Genomic DNA, 23,346 nt, shown 5'->3' on the forward strand with positions numbered 1-23,346 from the left:
CATTCGCATCTCAGTCCCTCTTTTCTTACTTAATTTTTCCCCATAGCAATTAATGTCATTCTAAGTAAAGAAAAATTAAAAATTCAAATTATTAGCATATTTTATCGTTCACATACATATTGTGCAAAGTCAGTTTTACGTACAAAATAAGAGCACTTAACTTGTATGCAAAAATCATCAAAATTAAACAATTCTTAGTTCATAGTTTATACATATGCATTTCATTCTTATCAGAATAGTGGGAAACCTGCACAAAACTAACTTAACTGTTTTTATTTCACCTCTTGATACAGGCACATCCTACCAATGCTCTCTACCCTTAGTTTATTGATAAGTGAGGAGGGATGGAAAACAAAAGGAATTTTGAGCTGCCTTATCTTTCTCATTTCTTCAATGTCATCATTTTCAGTGGAAGTGGTTGGCTAATACCAGGAAGTAACACAATTAAGAGAGGATATGATAGAGTTCTTTGGAACCTCATGTTTCTTAGAACACAATTGCCTTCTTTTTGCCTTTGAAGCAAGTTCTGGTTCAAACGGAGAACTTTCCTGTCAGTGACCCTGCTTACTCAGTCTTAGATGTAACATACTTACTCTATACTTGCTCCAAGTTTGCTGAACTCCCATGTATTATGAGCTCACTAGAACTTTGTGCTCATGGGGTGCTGCAAATTCTGTATGCAAATGGAACAGCAAGGAATGATAGGCACATGTATTGTGTACCTCTCCTTTGATCATGTACATGGTCCATTGTCCCATCAAACTTTCACTTACAAAACTCAAATTCAAAGATAAGTCATTAAGGGCTTTCCTGGTGGCACAGTGGTTGAGAGTCCGCCTGCCGATGCAGGGGACATGGGTTCGTGTCCCAGTCCTGGAAGATCCCACATGCCGCGGAGTGGCTGGGCCCGTGAGCCATGGCCGCTGAGCCTGTGCTCCGCAACGGGAGAGGCCACAACAGTGAGAGGCCCGCATACTGAAAAAAAAAAAAAAAAAGATAAATCATTAAGTCTCAAGATGGCAGCAGCAGAGCTTCTACCCTAGTCCAAGTTACCATCATTCTCTTCCCAGAAAAATGCAAGAGCCTTCTAACTGGTCTTCCTGCTTCCACTCTTCCCAGTCCCCAACCTTCATTCTAGTCTTCATGTGGCTACTGGATTATTTGAAAAATAATAGATAAATAGATCATGCCACTCTGTTGCTTAGAATCTTCTGATATCTTCTCCTTAACCAGACATCACACTGGCCCTCTTCCATAAGTAAAAAGTTCATTTCCATATCAGAACTTTGGAAGTTGCTGTTCTCTCTGCCTTTAGTTTCACTTGACAGCCTCCTTCTCACCATTTCACGAACTCAAAACTGTACCTTTGCTATTAGTGAAATAAATTATGAAACATCAATAAAAGAGAATACTATACAGAAATTTCAAAATGATTATATAATATAGATATTGCCATGGAAGAATATTCACAACATGTTAAGTGTAGGAAGCAGTTAGCAAAACATATAATTGTATCCTACTTTTGTTTCAAAACAGATATCAATCAAAAAGCACACACATACAAAATCTGAAAGAAAATACAGCAAAACATTAATAGTAATTATTTTTTAGAGGTGATGTTTTAGATGACTTTTTCCTTCTTTTCAGTTTCTATATTTTATGACTATTCCCAGTGAATATGCATATTTCATGTAATTTTTGAAAGCATACATGGATGAAAGTTTCATATGGTAAGTAACCCTATGAAAAGCCTTTCTTGAACCACTTAGCCAAGCTAATTAATCCCTTTCCCATCATTCTTCTTTCCAAAGGAACTAATCATATATGGATTGCAATAATAATAATGGTAGTTAATATTAATGAGCATTTACTTGGTGTCAGGCATCTTTGTAGGTACTTTATATTTTTTAATAAATTTATTTATTTATTTATTTTTATTTTTGGCTGCATTGGGTCTTCACTGCTGAGCGCAGGCTTTCTCTAGTTGTGGAGAGCAGGGGCTACTCTTCATTGCGGTGCATGGGTTTCTCATTGAGGTGGCTTCTCCTGCTGCAGAGCATGGGCTCTAGGCACGCAGGCTTCAGTAGTTGCAGCACATGGGCTCAGTAGTTGTGGCACGTGGGCTCAGTGGTTGTGGCGCGTGAGCTCTAGAGCGCAGGCTCAGTAGTTGTGGCACACGGGCCCAGTTGCCCCATGGCATGTGTGATCTTCCCAGACCAGGGATCAAACCTATGTCACCTGCATTGGCAGGCGGATTCCCAACCACTGTGCCACCAGGGAAGTCCCTTGGTAGGTACTTAAACTCATTATTTAATCATTGCAACTAATCTCTGGGTTTGGTACTATCATCATCATCATCATCATCATTGTTATTACTATTTTCCTTTTAAAAAATAACAAAATTAGATATTTAAGGCTCTGATTATTTAGACATTTGGCCCAAAGTTGCACAAGCTATAAACTGCAGAACTGGATCAAACCTATGTCTGTCTCAAAAATCTACACTACATCACCTCTACTCACTCCAATAGAGTGTTCTCAGTTTTGGTTAGCACATAAATTAATACCAAATGGAGCAGTTATAAACCCCTAATGATGAAGTTTAGTCCCCAAATCTTCTTGTAGTCAAAAAAATATAGTCGAGCAAGAAAATAATTTCAAAATTATTTAAGACCTTTACTAGAATTTCTTGACTACCATAAATAAGATTCATAGTGTGAAGTTATAATTCTTTAACATTTTTTGACCCTTGCATCCACTATTCTCATCCTTCCAGACACACACTCCTCCAAGATCTAGGCCCTTATTTCTTCCTCTCTCCCCTCTTCATCTTGATTTCCCATGAAAAACCCAAAAGAATTCACCTAGCAATTTGAAGGGTTGGAGAGAAGAAGTAACCAAAGACATGATTCTTTGAGTAGGCAAAAAGAAGTAAAAGACTGGGAACACTCATTCTATGATTTTTTTCCCATCACATAAAGTTATAGTCACTACCATGTGAGGGTTTGTGATGTTCTACATTACCAAAAAGCATAATTTTACTCAGAAATGCTGGGCTCCATGGAATGCCCTCTGAGCACTGTGTTTGAACTGTAAAGGGAAGGTAAATAAAAGCTAGAGGTGGAACTGACTTCACAGAGCCTGGAGTTAGATCTTGGCAGTTCTGTGGCATTTAGGATGAGCACAGAGTGAAATGAGGGCTTCTGAAAGAAGAGCAAGGGTACCAATATGGGAATGAGTAGACTTAGGAGATGGGCGTGAGCAGGTGATAGATTACCTGCCTAGTAAAATTTCTACAAGAAGAAAAGATGGGAGATAGGGTTCATTCTTTTCTCCAGCCACAAAGCTGAAGAGCTCCCTAAGTATTACCTTGGAAGAAAGGATAAACATGTCTTTCATATTTAGGTTTCTTCTAAACTTGTTCTCATTTTAGAAAACTAAAACTGGCTCCAAGCCCACTGATTTTCACCTAGAAAAATAAGAACTGGATACTTACTCAGACTTCTGCTTGTAGCTAAACAGCCAAATGGACAGTGGATAGAGTAACTATTCAAAAAAGAGCTGAAAAAGCTATCTTGGGGATTAATGAGATTCCTTAAAATGAATAAACAGTCCATGTGGCTTTACTTAACAGTAATTTTTTGACATGGCTTTTTCCTCTTTTTTCCTTTTTTTCACACTAATTTCCAAGTCAACACTAGCACAGAGAATAAACCACTCTGGGATTGTTTGAGAACTACAGAAATCAACAGAAATATTCCTGTCTGCTTTTGAATAGTCCCCTTTCAAAATATTTTTTAATCTCACCTAATGTTCACAGGTTATCTCTAAGTATATAAAGTCTTCCTTGGCTGATATATTTATAATTCTTTTTCCAACAAATCCAAAACTGTTTTCACAAACTATAACCCCATCTCTTCTAAGTGCAATGGATTCAATGTCATTAATTTCCTTCTTTTTTTCAAATTCCATTTTCTTAGTAATTCTCCAGACCCATTTTATACTTGAGGCTTCAGTATTTTGTGCTATTTCTTAGAGTCTTTATCTTTTTATTTTTTAGGATGGACTCTATTACCTTTCTTGGTTGACATAGCTTACTCTTTAGTTTTCTCATAATTTTCCTCATTCCCTTATTCACAAAAAGTTAACGCAAATTTTCATTTTTGTCATTTATAGGTGATTTCCTCTCCTCTCACCTTACACGAAGGCCTCTGCTTTTAGCTAAGGCCAGAAATTATACCTTCTAGAAGAAATAGCAAAGATGGATGACCTTAGAGTTTTGGAAGAAAGGGCTATAACAGGCACTTTTAACTACCAATGCTGCAAGGAAAAGACTCATTAATATAGTCTTCCCAGGATGAGTTGACATCAATACTGTGAGCAGCACTTATCACACCTCACCCGAGGCCTGACTCAGGATTTCCAGCACTACTTCAATCCAGGAGACAACTTTATGGAAGTAAATGGTAGTTCACCCAAGATCCAACAGAATGTAAATAAGTTACATAGCATTGAAGAAAACCAGTGAGGAAAACCTACATGTAGTCACTTGTTTTATTTTTTTTTAACTTATTATTTTATATTGGAGTATAGTTGATGAACAATGTTGGGTTAGTTTCAGTTGTACAGCAAAGTGATTCAGTTATACACACACACACACACACACACACATATATATATATATATATATATATATATATATATATATACACTTTTTCAAATTCTTTTCCCATTTAGGTTGTTATATAATATTGAGCAGAGTTCCCTCTGTTATACAGTAGGTTCTTGTTGGTTTAAAATATTGTTGGTAGTGTTTTTAATGGTCTGTTTTATGATGAACATATAAGACTTCCTTTTCTCTTCCCTCTTATTCTATTTCTAATGCTCAGTTTAACGGGCTATACTTGTGAAAACTGAAAGGACACACTCAGAATGTTTTTTATTGCCACTGACCCCTCAGAATTAAGTAAAAATATCCTCTAGGACATCTTAATATAGATTATAGTGTAATGAATCATTAAGGGAATCTAAGGATGATGGTAAGTCTGGTTACTGGAATCCAAAAGGCTGCTTTCATGTTTGGTTAAACTTACAAAAATCACAAATGACCTTTGACAAAAAGAGATAAAACACTACCAAGTACACATTTTACAATTTCTAATTAAGATTCATATATAAATGAGCAAACTATACTTAGATGTTATCTCTAGAGTGATTTACCATGATTCTACAGAAAATATGTAAGATACTGATTGCCCTGTTTACAAAATACTTAGGACAGTGAACAGATATTATTACAACTACCTGAACTGAGACGCTTCACCTTTAATGGCATTGTGATTCTTTATGTAGGATTTTTAGGAATCAGTCGTTAAGCCAGGTTATAATTTTACAGATCTATTGTGTAACCAAAGCTATGCTGGTAATGTCGTGTTGGAAAATAAATTCCATTTAATTATGTATGAAGGGCTCGATATTAAGGAGCAAACCTCTACCTGTCTGTGTCAAAAATCTATACTTTAGGGCTTCGCTGGTGGCGCAGTGGTTGAGAGTCCGCCTGCCGATGCAGGGGACACGGGTTTGTGCCCCGGTCCGGGAAGATCCCACATGCCGCGGAGTAGCTAAGCCCGTGAGCCATGGCCGCTGAGCCTGCGCGTCTGGAGCCTGTGCTCTGCAACGGGAGATGCCACAACAGTGAGAGGCCCGCGTACCGCAAAAAATAAATAAATAAAATAAAATAAAATAATCTATACTTTACATGAAGAATCAATATCTACAGAGCCTTCTTAGGAGGTCTATGCTTGCAGCTGATAGTAAGAAAGATCACTTCCTGGCAAGCCAGGAATCTCATTGAATTGAGAGAGCCTGCGGAAGGAGAAATTCACTCACAATTACGGGTACTAGAGGTAAAACCTGATGGAGATTAATTTCTCGGTTTCAGTTTCTTAGCCTTCAGAATAGATAAGCTAAGAGTAGTAGAAAAAAATCTCTGGAATGATAAAGGCTATTGAAAATACAATTCTAGATTCCTTGCATAACCTCCAGAAAGAAATTAATTAGGTGAGCTTTCCTCTAGTTTTGCTGACAATACAATACAAAGGCTTATGAAACAACATTTCTTGCTGCACTTATGTAAATGAACCAGGCCAAATAGAACAGAATCTACACAATCGGAAGACCGTTTCTGAGATTACCTGTAATAGCTATCACTAAATCAGTACAATAATATAAATTATGGTACCGTTAGCGTATGAGTCATGGCTCTATATGTGTGCTATGTATTAAGCCTATGTCTAATTTCAACTGCCTTTAAAAACTATAGAAGACAGCTAAGCAACAAGTTCAGTTAACAATCTTAGCACAAAAATGTATAAAATCAGCTTTTATGTCAGTATGAGGATGTGTGCATGCATGCATTATCTAGAGTAATATTCAGTTTACTCGTGATTGCAGAGGAAATATTCAGGAATAGGTATCCAGAGCTTGAAACTAAGGCAAAGAGATGATTCTGTGATCTTTTATTGTCATACTAGGGCCCATCTGAGACTCATCTGAGTCTCTAGAGAAATGGTAACTTTGACTAACAACTGATTAGGGTCCAGATGTCTTTTATCTAACTTAGTAATCTTATTTCACCGTTCTTATTTTCACTGAGTAAATAAATCCCAGTTTCCCATACCTTCATTGAACTAGCTTTGTCATTCGATGGTCCCTCCATTAATCATTTAAATGAAACTTTGGCACATGCCAAATATCTTTCTGTTTTTTAATTGTGGTGAGAGCACTCAACATGAAATCTATCCCCTTAACAAAATTTTAAGTGTACGATTCAGTACTGTAGAGACAACGTTTTACAACAGATCTCTAGAATTTATTCATCTTGAATAACTGAAACTTTATACCAGTTGAATAGCCACTTCACGTTTTCCCCTCCCTTCAGCCCCAAGCACCCACCATTCTACTCTCTGTTTCTATGAGTTTGACTATTTTAGATTGCTCATTTAAATAGATCCATGCAGTACTCATACTTCTGTGACTGGTTTATTCCACTTAACTTTCTCCAGGTTCATACATTTAGTCACATGTGTCAGGATTTCCTTCTTTTTTAAGGATAAACTATATTCCATTGTATGTATATACCACATTTTCTTTACCCATTCATCTATTCATAGACATTTAGGTTGTTTCCGCAACTTGGCTATTGTGAATAATGCTGCAGTAAACATGGGAGTGCAAATATCTCTTCAAAATCTTGATTTCAGTTCTCTTGGATAAGTACTCAGTAGTGGGATTGCTGGGTCACATGGTAATTCTATTTTTAATTTCTTGATGAACCTCCACACTGCTTTCCATAGTGGCTGCACAATTTTACATTCCCAAAAAGAGTGTACAATTTAATCACATCCTCCCCAACCCCTATATTTTTGTCTAAAACTTTTACAGTGTTAGGTCTTATGTTTAGGCCTTTAATTCATTTTGAGTTGATTTTTGTGTATGCCATAAGATAAAGGTCCAATTTTATTCTTTTGCATATGAATATACAGATTTCTCATCACTTGTTGAAGAAAGTCCTTTGTTTATTGTCTATTCTTAGCACCTTTGTTGAAGACCAATTAACCATATATGCATGGGTTTATTTCTTGTCTCTCTATTCTGTTCCATTTGTCTATATGCCTATCTTTATGTCAGTACCATATTACTTTAATTACTGTTGCTATGTAATATATTTTGAAATCAGGACTTGCATGATGCCTTGAGCTCTGTTATTTCTTAAAATTTTGGGGGGTGTTCAGGGTCCTTTGTGGTTCCGAATGAATTTTAGAATTGTTTTTTTCTATTTCTGTAAAACTGCTATTGGGATTGTGATGGGGATTGCATTGAATCTGTAGGTTTCTTTGGGTAGTTTAGTCTTTTTAACAATATTAAGTCTTAAGAAGGTAAACACAGGATGTGTTTCCATTTATTTGTGTATTCTTTAATTTCACCCATCAGTGTTTTATAGTTTTCATTTACCAGTCTTTCATCTTCTTGGTTAAGTTTTTTTCTAAGTATTTTTTATGCTAGCATAAACAAAATTGTTTTATTAATTTTCTTTCAGGTAGTTTGCTATTAGTGTATAGAAATACAACTGATTTGTTTAATGTTGATTTTGTATACTACAACTTTACTGAATTCATTAGTTCTAACAGCATTTTTGTGCAGTCTTTAGGGTTTTCCATATACAAGCTTTTGTCATCTGCAAACAGAGATAACTATACTTCTTCCTTTCTGACTTGAATGCCTTTTATTTCTTTTTCTTCCTTGATTGCTCTGGCAAGGCCTTCCATACTATGTTGAATAGAAATAGTAAGAGTGGGCATCCTTGCCTTATTCCTAATATTAGAGGAAAAGCTCTCAGTTTTTCACCATTGAGTAAGATGTTAGTTGTGGGCTTCTTATATATGGCATTGATTATGTGGAAGTAAATTCCTTATATTCCTAGTTTGCTGCAAGTTTTTATTTTGAAAGGGTGTTGAATTTTGTCAAATGCATCTATTCAGATGCACCATGGGAATTTTTTGTCCTTCATTCTGTTAATGTGGTGTAGCACATAAATTGATTTTCATATGTTGAACCATCCTTGAATCTCAGGGATAAATCCCACTTAGTCATGGTGTATAATCCTTTTAATGCACTGTTGAGTTCAGTTTGGGAGTATTTTGTTAAGAATTTTTACATCTATATTCATCAGGAATATTGGCCTGTAGTCTTCTTTTCTTACAGTGTCTTTGTAGGGTTTTGGCATCAGGGTGATGCTGGCCTCATAGAATGAATTTGAAAGTGTTGCCTCCTTTTTAAATTTTTGGAAGAGTTTGAGAAGGATTGGTGTTAATTCTTCTTTAAAGTTTTGGTAGACTTTACCATTGATGCCATCTAGCCTAGGCTTTTTTTGTTGGGAGGCTTTTGATTACCCTTACTAGTTATAGGTCTGTTGAGGTGTTCTATTTCTTCATGATTCAATCTTGGTAAATTATACGTTGCTACAATTTTACCTATTTTGTCAGGTTATCAAATGTTTTGCTGTATAATGGTTCCTAGTAGTTTCTTATGATCCTTTTTATTCCTTTGTCATCATTTATTTATTTGAGTCTTCCCTCTTTTTTTTCTTACTTATTCAAGCTAAAGTTTTGTCAATTTTGTTAATCTTTTTTCAAAAACCTTTATTTTATTCATTTTTTCCTATTGTTTGTCTATTCTGTATTTGATTTATTTCTGCTCCAACCTTTTATTAGTTTCTTCCTTCTACTAATGTAGCCTTAGTCCATTCTTCTTTTTCTCATTCCCTTAAGGTAAAAAATTAGGTTGTTTATGTGAAATTTTTCTTTGTTTTTAATGTAGGCTCTTATCACTATAAACTTCCCTCTTACTACTGCTTTTGCTGTGTCTTATAATTTTTTTTAATTTATTTATTTACTTTTGGCTGTGTTGGGTCTTCGTTTCTGTGCGAGGGCTTTCTCTAGTTGTGGCAAGCGGGGGCCACTCTTCATCCCAGTGCGCGGGCCTCTCACTATCGCAGCCTCTCTTGTTGCGGAACACAAGCTCCAGACACGCAGGCTTAGTAGTTGTGGCTCACTGGCCTAGTTGCTCCACGGCATGTGGGATCTTCCCAGCAAGGGATCAAACCCGTGTGCCCTGCATTGGCGGGCATATTCCCAACCATTGCCCCACCAGGGAAGCCCCATGTGTCCTATTATTTTTGATATGCTTAACTTTCATTTTCATTTGTTTTGAGATATTTTCTCATTTTACTTTGATTTTTTTTCCTTTGACCTATTGGTGTTTAGGAGTGTGTTGTTTATTTCAACATATCTGTGAATATTCCAGTTTTCTTTCTGCTTTTGATTTCTAGTTTTATTCCATTTTGGTCAAAAAAGATACTTAGTATGTTATCAGTCTTCTTAAATTTTTGAAAAATTGTTTTGTGGCCTAATATGTAACCTATCCTGGAGAATGCTACATGTGTACTTGAGAAGAATATACAGTTGACCCTTGAACAATGTGTGGGCTAGGGGCACCAACCCTTCACACAGTTGAAAATCCACATATAGTCTATAGTTAGCCCTTGAACTCCATGGCTCCTCCTTATCCACAGTTCCACATCAATAGATTCAACCAGCTGCAGATATGTAGTATTATAGCATTTACTATTAAAAAAGTCCATGTGTAAGTGGGCCCACACAGTTCAAACCCTTGTTGTTCAAGTGTCATCTGTATTCTGTTGTTGGGTGGAATGTTCTGTATATGTCTGTGAGGTTCATTTCACCTATGGTGTTCTTCAAGTCCACTATTACCTTATTGATTTTCTGTCTGGATGTTCTATTAATTTTTGAAAAAAATGGTGTACTTAAGTCTCTTAATATTATTATATTACTATTTCTTCCTTCAATTCTTTAATGTTTGCTTTATATATTTGGGTACTCTGATGTTGGGTGCATATATATTTATTACTGTTATATCTTTCTGGTGAATTGACCCTTTTATAGTTATATAATTCCTTCTTTGTCTCTGTGATAGTTTTTGTCTTAAAGTCTATTTTGTCTGATATAACATAGCCTTTTCTCTTTTGGTTACCATTTATATGGGATATACTTTCTCCTTTGACTTTCAGCCTATTTGTGATACTTAAAACTAAAATGAGTCTCTTATAGAATGCACGTAATTGAATATTGTGGGTTTTTTTTTAATGCATTCAGCTACTCCATGACTTTTGAATGGGGACATTAATCCACTTACATTTAAAGTAATTACTGATAGGAAAGGACTTACTGTTACCATTTTGTTAATTTTTATTTGCTGTCTATCTTATAGCTCTTTATTTTCTATTTTTCTCTTTTGCTGTCTTCCCTTGTATTTTGCTTAATTTTTTATTGTGATATACATTTCTTATTTTCTTTTGTGTTAGTTCTAGACTATAAGAGATGTCTGTTTTTTCTAATGTGCAGATACAAACACAAAGAGTCAAGGAAAACAAAGAAACAGTGTACCATGCCTCAGACAGAGGAACAAGATGCTCCAGAAACTAACCTTACTAATAAGGAAATATATGAGTTACCTAACATAGAATTCAAAATACTCAATAAACTCAGGATAAAGAAGATACTCATGAATTCAGGAGAAAAAAGCATAAACAGAGTGAGAATTTTAACAAAGAGATAGAAAATACAAAAAAAAAAAAGAACCAAACAGAAATCTTGGCCCTGGAGAATACAATAACTGAACTGAAAAATTCAACAGAAGAGTTCAACAGCAGATTAGATCAAGCAGAAAAAAGAAACAGTGCATTTGAAGATAAGAGATTTGAAATTATCCAGACAGAGAAACAGAAAGAATAAAAGAATGAAATGGAGTGAAGAAAGCTTAAGGGACTTAGGAAACATTATCATTTAGACCAAGATACACATGTCCTAGAAGGAGAAGAGAAAAAGAGTGAGACAGAAAGCTTATTCAAAGAAATAATGGCCAAAAACTTTCCAAATCTGGGGAAGGGAATGGATTGTCAGAGCCAGGAAGCCCAGAGGATTCCAAAAAAATGAAACAAAGAAATCTACACCAAGAAACATGATAATCAAATTGTCCAAAGTCAAAGACAAAGAATTTTGAAAGCAGCAGGAGAAAAACAATTTGTGATGCAGAGGGGGAAACCCCCCCATAAAACTACCAACAGATTTCTCAGCAGAAATCTTGCAGGCCAGAAGATACTATATAATATATTCAAAGTACTGAAAGGAAAAAAAAACTACCACCAAGAATACTACACCCAGCAAAATTCTCCTTCAGAAATGAAGGAAAGATAAAGACTTTCCAAGATAAATAAAACCTGAGGGAGTTCATCACCAGTAGAAATACCTTCTAAGAAATGTTAAAGGGAGTTCTTCAAACTGATCCAAAAGGATGCTGAACAGAAATATGAAGCATATGAAAGTAAAAAACTTACTGGTAAAGGTAAATATATATATTTGTATATTTATATACAAAACAAAATACTATAATACTATAATGGCAGTATGTAAATCACTTTTAATTCTAGTATAAAAGTAGTTAAAGGACTAAATTATTTAAAGTAACTGTAAGTATAAAAATATATTAATGGATACACAATACGAAAGATGTCAATTGTGACATTAATAACATAAAGGAAGTGGGGGAAATAAAGGTGTAGAGTTGTTTATGCAATTGAAGTTAAGTTGTTATCTGCTTAAAATAGACTGTTATACCTCTAAGATGTTTTATGTGAGCCCCATGGTAAACACAATGAAAATGTCTCTTTTTAAGAGAATTTAATAATTTGAAAAGTATGGTTTTCCATCTTTGAATTCAGATACTGTCTTATATGTACTTATGTACTTTTGACTTGGCACTTAGAACCTAACACGTTTTATTATTAGTTCTCTTATTTATTTCTTCTTGATAGTCCTTTTGCTCATTTACACCATAAGCTTCTTAAGAGCAGGACAATGCCTTATATCTCTATACACCTTAGCTTCACATGAAGTGTCTTAAGTCTTGTAGCCATTTGCTCTAGTTAGACCCTATAGGTCAAGAGGAGCAAAGTTTTGCTCAAAGCAAAGCTTAAAAGAATGAAATTAATTATAGAAATATATGTATCTTGGTGCTGGAAAACTGCTGATATCTCATTACCAGCACTTTTCATATATTTTTTCAATAGTTTAAAATATCTTTTACTATCACTCTCACCAGAATTACTCCTACTTGTCCAATAGGTCAGACCTGATAAAATTTTAAATTGCCAGTTTTCAGAAAGTCTTTCTTGAACTGCCCACATTATCCCATATATTCTCTATCAAGACACTTAGGACACCTTTTTCAAAATAATAATCTGTTCAGTTGTTGGCACCATGAAATCAGAACTGTGTCTGTCTTACTATTGAATCCCCAATGCTCAGCATTGTACAATAGGCACCTAACTAATGTTTGCTTAATAAGTGATATCTCTAGTGTTTCTACTTCCCTCTGCAACATAAACTTTTTTTCTCTTGCTACCAGCTGACTTAAACTTTTCATTCTTTTTAGGTACTTTTTACTGAACTCATAGTATCTGCTGCTTTATAACATCTACTTTGCCAGTATCCTGATTCTTATTCTTACTCTTGTAACTTTCAAAGTCTTCATTGGCCCTGGTCCTTCCTCATGACAATTCTCTACCTATAAACTCTCAGTTTGAGATGCTGATTCTTATAATCTTCCAGGGTAAATTTCAGAGAGAATCTCATTTGTTCACCTCTTCTTTTCATATTAGGCTGTATTATGGATTTTAAACATGACTATCTAAACCCCTTCTTTATCAGGAGGCATATTTTACTAGAAAGCATTATGGGTGTGTCAGCTATTATAGTTGAAATATGTTGTATAAATGATTATAAAAATACCAAAACTTTTTGCTAGTTTCCAAAAATTCATTATCTGAGCTATACAAAAATAAGATATTTTATCCTCACAATGTACCCTCCAGAGGTGGCAAAACAAGTACTGCCTTCCTTTCAGCAACTGAGGAAACTGTACAGAGAAGTTGATTGACTAGGTGAAGATCACAGTTAGTCAGAAAACTGTTTACCAAGACAGGGGTCTTAATCCTGGGGCTTTGTCAACTGGGCCTCTTCCATTTTCTCAGTCAAGTCTTCTTTCACTTCTTAATACCCAGAATACCTATTCAAGTAAGCCTCAGAGGAGTTCTGTTACCATACCTTTTATGGAGAGGATACAGAAGAAATTGGAAGAATGGAGGTTACTGATTGAGACTCTTAAAAGTTTGAATTGAAATTTCTGTGATTAGCCTAAAGTAATACAATTCAATCCTTCCCATTCCCTCCTCCTCAATAATAAATAACCAAGTCTACTAAGATTAAACAGAAATTTCTTTGCATTTTTTTTTTTGACCATGAAATGCCTCATTGGGGAGTTGCCATGGAGACCGTGATGTCATGAGCAACACGATGTACTGCCCTGAAACCTCAGAGAATCAAAGATAAGGTTTGATGGAAGCATTTTCTGGGCAAGTTTACTGCACTTAACAAGAAAATGGAAACTTGAGAGAAAAACATTTCTAAACATTGCACGCTGCTGGGGGTGTGTTGATGTGGTCACTGAAAACTTCACAAAGGAAAGTGCCTTTACAGTTTAAACACACTAAGAGGTCAGATTGAGGGGATGAACAGAGTTTGTTATCAAGCTGGTTGAACTTTGGACAGACTGTTCCCAAGCTAAGAATGGTTCAATTTTTGGTAGCATAGCAAAATCTCTCTGTTGGATTTTTTGGTCATGTTGAAAATTCACTGTGGTATTAAATGGAAATAAGAAACTTTTAGACTAAATAAATTAGCAGAGCTTCGTACACACTCAGGACCACATGAGCTATGGTCTTCTTCAATGTCAAGTGTTGGACACTGTTCCATGGGCTTTCCAACTCCAATTCCCCTCCTTTACACTCAGCCTTCTCCACCCGAACTATATTCTGGCTCATCATCAGAGGGTTTTTTGGTTGTTTTTTGTTTTATTTTTTGCTTCATTCTTACAGACCACAACTTTCCACAGGAAGAAAAAAAACAATCCTGAAGGAAAAAGAATAATGAAATGAAAAGGAACTGAGATGAGACCAATGCAGGTGATAGAACTGAAAAGCTGCAGGTTTGATTATTGAAATAGGGGTTGTTAATGATAGATGAATATGATGAGCTGGTATGTACGTGTCAAAGAATCAGCATGTTCTTGGTCAATTCTGAGATTCTCTCAGATACCTGGAGTGGTGCCAACTTTCAATTTAAGAATTTCAGCATCTTTTGTGTTCCTGAGATTCTACATTGCAGGGACTTTAAAGCATATGGGATTATTAACAAAGTAGATTAGCTGTAATAAAAAACTACCTTTGTGAACGTATGTTCATTTCTCATCTTTTTTTTACCCCAGGTGAAATCCACATAATAGAAAATGTATCATTTTTAAATGAACAATTCAGTGGCATTTAGTACATTCACAAAGTTGTGCAAACACCACCTCTACTTAGTTCCCAAACATTTTTATCACCCCACAATGAAGCCTTGTACTCATTAAGCTGTTACTCCCTAATTCTCCCTCGCTCCAGCCTCTGGCAATCATCAATCTGCTTTCTGTTTCTATGTATTGATATTTACCTTTTCTGGATATTTCACATAAATGTAAATATACAGTATGTAACCTTTTGTGTCTGGGTTCTTTTACTTGGCACAATGTTTTCGAGGTTCATATTCATTGTAGCAGATATCAATACTTCATTCTTTTTGTGGCTGAATAATATTCCATTGTATATATAAACCACAATTTGTTTATCCACTCACCCATTGATGAACTTTTGGGTTATTTCCACCTTTTGGCTGTTGTGAATCATGCTGCTATGCACACTCATATACAAATATTTGTTTGAGTACCTGTTTTCAGTTCTATTGGTTATATACCTAGGAATGGAATTGCTGAGTCTTATCATAATTCTTGTATCACTTTTTGAGAAATTGCCAAACTATTTTTCACAGTGATTAAACCATTTTACTTTCCCATCAGCAGTGTATGAGGATTCCAATTTCTCCACATCCTCACCAACAATTGTTATTTCCCATTTTTTTTATAGCCATCCAAGTGGGTGTGGAGTGGTAAGACATTGTGGTTTTGATTTGCATATCCCTAATGAATATGATGTTGAACATATTTTCATGTATTTGTTAACAATTTGTACATCTTCCTTGGGGAAATATCTATTCATTTATTTTGCTCATATTTAAATTGTGGATTTGTGTTTTTTTTGTCTCTTTGTCATTGAGTTGTAAGAGTTCTTCATATATCCTGCATCCTAGGCCAGTATCAGATATGCTATTTGAAAATATTTTCTCCCATTTTGTAGTTTATCTTTTTATTTTCTTGATAATGTCCTTTAATATGCAAATTTTTTATTTTGATAATGTCAAATTTATCTTTTTTTATGTGGATGCTTTTGGTGTCATGCCAGATCCAAGGTCATGAAGACTTACTCAAATATTTTCACTTAAGAGTTTTATAATCCTTTGTTTCTTTATTGATCTTCTGTCTAGATGGTCTATCCATCATCAAAAGTGAGGTATTGAAGACTCCAGCTATAATTGTAGAACTATTACTTCCTTCAATTCTGTTGATGTTTGCTCCATATATTTGGGGGCTCTGTTGTTTGGTGCAGATATGTATATAATTATATCATCCTGACCAACTGATCCTTTTATCAGGATATAATGACTTTTTCATCTCATAACAATTTTTAGAGTCTATTTTGTCTAATTAGTATAGCCACCCAAGCTCTCTTTTTTTGTTACTATTTGCATGGGATGACGTTTTTCATCCTTACACTTTCAACCTATTTGTATCTTTGGATCTAAGGTGAGTTTCTTGTAGACAGCACATAGTTGGATCATTTTAAAAATCTATTCACCAGTCTCTGCCTTTTGATTGGTGAGCTAACTTGTTTTTTTTAACTGAATTCAAAAACTCACTCCAAACACCCTATACTTTTATCCATTCATCCATTCACTTATCATCAACAAACACTGGTTAAGGTCTTATTAAGTTCCAGGCATCATTTTAGATGCTGTGGAAAACACAGCTGAACAAAATTTAGACCTTAACCTGGAAGAGTTCACAATCTGAAAAGTGAGAGACATATATAAGTAAATAATTATAATGCAATTAAATATGTATTATAATGGAGATGTGCATAAAACATTTTGAAGGAAACAAGTAGGTGGGAGGAGGATCTAGGAAAATCCTAGGGGATGGGTCATATGGAAAGATAAGAAACTCAGACATTAGCTGAAATTCCAATAGAACAGGAAAATTTCCATGCAACATCCACTTATCCTGTTGATGGGCATAGGACCCAAATCAAACCAATCATAACCCTTTGCCATAATTTTTTAAAATTATTGCTGGGAGAGAGAAGCCTCTTTTTCCTTCTAGAGAGAAGCTTTGGGGATCATTTCTCTCTGCTTAAAAGACTCAATGAGGGCTCCCCTGGTGGCGCAGTGGTTGAGAGTCCGCCTGTCGATGCAGGGGACACGGGTTCGTGCCCCGGTCCGGGAGGATCCCACATGCCGCGGAGCGGCTGGGCCTGCGCGTCGAGAGGCCACAACAGTGAGAGGCCTGCGTACCGCAAAACAAAAAACAAAAACAAACAAAAAAAACCTCAATGAAGGCAAGCCTGAAACTGAGCAATTAAGTACCTAGAAGAATACAGCCAAGAAGCAGAAATAAAGGCAAGAGAGAAAAATCAAGGAAGTTCTGAAAACATTTCAATTCTAGCTCGAGATACCTCAAAGTAAGCTTGGCATGTCCCTCACACGATTTGGTTATGTGAGCTGTGATATTCCCATTTTCTGTGGAGACCATTCAAGTTGGTTTACTGTCACTTGCAAATAAAAGTATTTATTAACACAGAGATTCTTGTACTGTAAATGTGAAAAGAAAGAGGAGAAAGGTCTAGGAAGCTCTTACAGTGATAAATAACCCGATCAAATTCTGAAGTTAGCATTTTCACACCTATTCCTGTAACAAAGACAAACTACAAAAGGCAGATTTTCTGTGGCTAAAAGATATGTGGGCCAAAGATGGGCTCGATTTCTTTAATTCAGTGCTAATGTTTGCAATTCTTTTGCATTTCTCTAATCAACATAACCAAGAAAAATTTTTCCAAAGAAGTGTTACAATAACAAAGGTACATCTTATTGATGTTCAGTACCTACCTTATCTGTATAAAAAAAATCTTTATTAAACATCCACAGTAAAAGATTTCCTTGTCATCTCCCAAAACGGCATGCTCTCCTCTTCCCATATCCCTTTAGCTTTATTCTTTAATAATTAGATCACTGGTCTCAAACCACGCAAGGAATAAGATATGACCAGCAAAATAATTCTTGGGCATTCCTGTGAAAAAGGAAGAAAGAAAGAAATGATGCTATTACCCTCTCCTCCTTTGTGTTCTTGTACAAGTCATTCCACTGTGCTCAAATCCCTTTTACCTGGGCATCTTTCCTATGGATGAGATCACATATACTCAGTTCCAATTTCTACACCTTTGACTATTGGTGCTAGTTCTAATAGAACAATCCTCTCACTGGCATATTATGGTACTGCATTATCTCCTGTAAGGTAAAGGCAGCCAAAGAATCCAAAGTTACTTGCCCAAAATTATAAAACTATTATCAGCAAGCTAGGACTAGAATCCAGGCCTCCTAATTCCCCTAATTCTCCTAATTCCTAATACTGTGTTTTATTTCACTACACATCTCTGTCTCCACCCTGCTTCAGGAAGAAGTAGAAGGGCAGGAAAACTCTTCACTGGGGAGTGTTAGTAAAAATGGAGGAGAACTCTAACCTGGAAATATCTTTCATGTCATTATTCTTCAAGAGTTACTGGCAAGGGGTGACAGTGGGGATTAAACAGAACTTTTGCAGTTTCATGAGTTTTCCACTGGAATGCCTTGATGAACATCAGCTGTTTCGTCATCTGGGCATGGTAAGATTTTTTTTTTCCGCTCAATGTTTATTGCATGCTTACAACATACAAGGGGACATTGCATTCTGCTGCCTCACTGCCTTCCCTGGAGTTAAATTAATAATTTCTAACTATAAATATGGTGCATGTGGATGACACTCTCTGTTGGCAGAAACCTACAGCTAAAAACCACTGGCCAGACCATAGGTAAGCATTCGGAAACACGGTTTCCCTCCCTCTCTTTTCTGCACTGCAGAAGGCAAGACTACTACCTTGCCGAGGGGGCGTGGCCTATGCCATTGCTGCCAGAGAGACACATGTCCCCTCAGTATCGCCTATGACTAAGGTGTAGGAAGAACACAGGCTTAGGAGTCTGAGATGTGTCTGAATGTCAGCTGTGCCAGCGCCTAGGCATTTGACCTGGGACAAGCCATAAAACTCCGAGGTTCACTTTTCCCATCTGTGAAAGGGGATTAACAACCCATATCATGTCAAACGTTTTGAAAATAAGATGAGATACTGGAAGTAAAACGTTTATCACGTACTATGCCTAGAACACAGGATATGCTCAATAAGTGGTACTTTCACTCTCACTTCCTTTAGTTTTAGCCCCTGCCTTCCTGACCAGACTGAGGGAGAGCATGCCTGAGCTCTGAGTACGGGATGTGAAGTACTCAAAAGGCCTGGCAGGGAGGGGCACCCTCCCCCTCTAGAGGCCTGCATTGTTTGAACCACCACAAGAGAGCTTCTCTCCCACCCCAGCACGGCCTGAGTCCTGAGACAGCTACTTCCTGTTCCTCAGCTGCCAACCCACCACCTAAAAAGACTAAGCCCACCTTTCTCTGCCCAGGCTCACTCAGTTCAGAGTCCCATGGGACCTGTGAACTGTCTTTCATTCCATGGGTGCTAGAAAAAATTTGTTTTTGCCGGGTAAATGAAGACCTTCCAATACCAAGACTGTAGAATTTCCTTAACTGCATTGCACAGTTTAGTGTTTAACTCTAGATTTTATATTATTCTGTATCTTAACTTCAGGATTTTGATCGCATTACCTTAAATCAGACTGTAAACTCCTCAGGAAGGAAGAGATGCCTTACATTTCTGTATTCTCATGTTGTGCCTAGTACAGTGTATTCAAGAATCAGTTTTTTTACTGCACTGAGAGCCAATTTAGGTAGAGATTAAATTTAACCCAAACTCAAAGAATTCATCATACAGTGGTAAAGATCAGGAGATGAAGTTATAAAGGTAGACTTGGCCTAAATACTTACTATTGGATGGACTTTTAACTTGTGATGGTGATAACATTAAGAAGTTAAATGAGGAGAAGTAGCCCATTTTTTCTGACATCTTGGCAACCCACATCTTTCCTCCAGTTTAGGACTTCCTGTCTATAGCCTGATTTGGCATAAACTGTCTCATTGGACTAGTTACCGTTTTATGCTTCAGCCATAAGCTGTTAGAGATCAAGAACCATATCCATTAGATCTCTGTACCCTGCACGTCTAGCACAGCCCTGGCTACATTGTAAGTGCTCAGTAAATGCGGTAGTTGCTGATGATTGGCATACTGTGTCCTTGAAGTTGAGGTGACTTTGAGATGCCCACCAGAACTTGGAAATAAGGCTTCTCTCTGAAGGTTAAACCAGTAAATCAGTTCTTAATGGATATAATCTGTTATCTCCAGAAAATGCTTTATAAAATAGTATGTTCTGCAAGCAAAAGCTCAGGGACAGGAAAGCAAATGCCTGCATTCATGGGAAAAAAGGAAAAGGAAAAACCTGGTGCCTAATCAATGCTATTGTTTTAATTGGTTTTAGAAGGGAAAATGTGGACACAAATAAGGTGGTGCAGATGGAGCCTAGAAAGAGGAGGACCAGAGGGCAAGAATTTGTCAGCGTTGGTCCAGCATTGCTCTGAGTGGAGGAACTGAATGGGCCACTAGGATGTTCTTTGATGTGGTAGTGTCACTGTTCACTGAGCTGCCCCAGGATCTGGACTACAGAATCTCAGTTGTCATCACCGAGCTGTCGGCTCCATACAGGAAGAGGCTATCTAGTTTATCATGGTGTCCGTGACACTTCTCATGGTGTCACCTGGCATGTGACAGGTACTCAGATATTTACTGAATTAATGAATATTTCTTGTTGTTTAAATATTTAAACTTCACTCTCCTTTAGGGTAATTAGAAATTAAAACTAACTTATGTGACAAAGGCAAATCCAAATAATTAGAAATTGACAATGTTTTTTTAATATCATATGTCCTACCTCTTTCTCCTGCAAAGCTTTACTTGATCTCTGAGGAAGGCAGGCCTCTCACTTCTCTTTCCAAGTGCTCCTCCAGGTCCTTTGGTTTGGGAGCTGCTGGTCTAATGGTCTACCTGCTTTCCTCTGAACCTCTGTTCATCAAAAAATCTAAGGATCCTTACAGTATTTTGTCATTTCTAAGAGATGATGTATACATTTCCACATTTTTATGTTTCTAACATTTGGAAACATCTTCAAATGAGTACATTTAATGTGGTTCTGGTTTTGTTTCCCAAAAAATAGTAATTAATCCGTGCTGTAATCTAATTATCAGTAACACTTTATTTTTAAATTTTTTTATTGAAATTTAGTTGATTTTCATTTTGTGTTAGTTTCAGGTATACAGCAAAGTGATTCAGTTATGTACATATGTGTGTGTGTGTGTGTATGTGTGTGTGTATTCTTTTTCAGATTCTCTTCCCTTATAGGTTATTACAAGATTTTGACTATAGTTCCCTGTGCTATACAGTAAGACCATGTTGTTTATCTGTTTTATATATAGTAATGTGTCTGTTAATCCCAAACTCCTAATTTATCCCTCCCTCCCCCTTTCCCCTTTGGTAGCCATGCTTGTTTTCTATGTCAGTGAGTCTATTTCTGTTTTGTAATTAAGTTCATTTATATCTTTTCTTTTTGGATTCCACATATAAGTCAAATCATATGATATTTGTCTTTGTCTGAATTACTTCTCTTAGTACAGTATGATTAATTATCAGTAACATTTTAAATCCTGGAAATGCAGTAGTAATTAGTAGTAAAGTACATCAGCTTCTTATGTACTTTAATACTAGGAACAGAGGGCATAGATGATAGTTCTATAAAATGCAGACACTGGAAAGAACAGCTACTTTGTAAATGAATACTTCAAATTCTGATTTACATATCCAGCGCCTATGAGTTCTATTATCTTGATTAAGCCCCCAGGAGCTGGTCAAGTTTGAGGCACTGAGAAAATTGAGTTCCTAGTGACACACACTCTGTTCCCCCCTGCCGACCAGTGAGTCCTCTCTGGGCACCCAGGCTTCTTTCTTCCTCCCTGAGTGTGTCACCCTTCTCTAACCAAGGCATGGTAATTTTGATTTTAGCCTCAGACTCTTCTATCATAAATAGGCAAAATAATAGGTATTTCCCAGGGCTACCTCTCTGGTGTACAAGGGGGTCAGAAAATCAACACTGTAGTAATTACAGTCATTTTTAAATTCAAAACCTGCTCAATGAACACCCAAACCAAGCCTCCTAGCTCAAAATAAACCATCTCCAAATATCCCACCATCTGCCACCTTCTTCTACATTCCCACCTGGCTCCTGATACCAGGTCACCAAGGTGCTCTGATGATATTTGGATTTCCACATGGAAAATCCACATGCCACCTTCACTATGAAATGCTTCCTCCAATGTCTATTTGAGACCACAAAGCAATGGTTATTTGCATTCTTTTCACTTCATATTAAAGCTCCCAGTGGCACAGCTTTTATTTCGCTCACTCTTTATTTTGAATCCCTCTTTTAAAGACTGTCAGACTCACCCAAAAAATAGAGCTCTGGGAGCCTGTCTCTTCATCCTCTGAAATCTCTCTGCTTTAGTTAGGATGTAAGCTGAGCTGCTGTTACAGGGAGCCAAAACCATACCAAAAGGAGATGAAAGTTGATTTCTGTCATGGAATAGTCCAGAGGTAAGCAGTTCTGCCAACCTGAACACCTGGGTTCATATGTGGGACCCAGGTGCTTGCTCCAGTTCTCACCATCTCCTCACCACTGGGAAAGAGAAAAGGGACTGGGAAGCATGAGTGGAGTGATGGCTGCTGCCCCTTTCCTCCTTCCCATACAAAGCCTGTGTATGCATCCTGACTCTGTATCCAATCTGGCAGGTTCCTTTCCTATCTAATACCAGACTAGTTCAAAGCCAGCTGCTGTTCTCTAAAGGGGGGAAGATACTTTTCTACCCTTGCTCCCTGATGTATTGTCACTGCCCTCTGCCCCACCAAGTTCTCATTCCTCAAGCAAAGTGATGCCTGGAAGACCCATCTACTTAAATGTGCTCAGACTCAGCTGAATAGGCAAATCTCCACAGCATCCACTTCAAAACAAAGAGAACTGGAGAAGGAGAGTAGAGTAAAACAGATGCTCGGTAACAAATTCATTTTCCTTATTGTTCATTTATTTGCACAACATGGGCTCTGTGCTTGGCACTGGGGATCGAGGCTAAGGAAACAAGCATGGTCCCTGGGCTGGACATCTTCCACATCTAATCTGATCTCCATCTTTCTCCACGCTCCTCTCTGCCAGACGACATCAGTAGATGTCCTTGCCCCCCGCTTCCCAGCAAAAATTTGGAGGGAGAAAGGAGAGTGAAGCAGGGGGCGTCTCTGACCCTGGCTCCCTTCCTGTGGAGTCAGCTTGGGTCGGCTGTATCCCTCAATCAAAGAGGATTACTCCACTCCTGGTGTTTCTCAGAGCGTGGTTGTCATTCTCTCCCTCCAGCCCAGTGGCCACTCCC

This window comes from Orcinus orca, chromosome 8 (genome assembly GCF_937001465.1).
Source record: "Orcinus orca chromosome 8, mOrcOrc1.1, whole genome shotgun sequence".
Classification (NCBI taxonomy): domain Eukaryota; kingdom Metazoa; phylum Chordata; class Mammalia; order Artiodactyla; family Delphinidae; genus Orcinus; species Orcinus orca.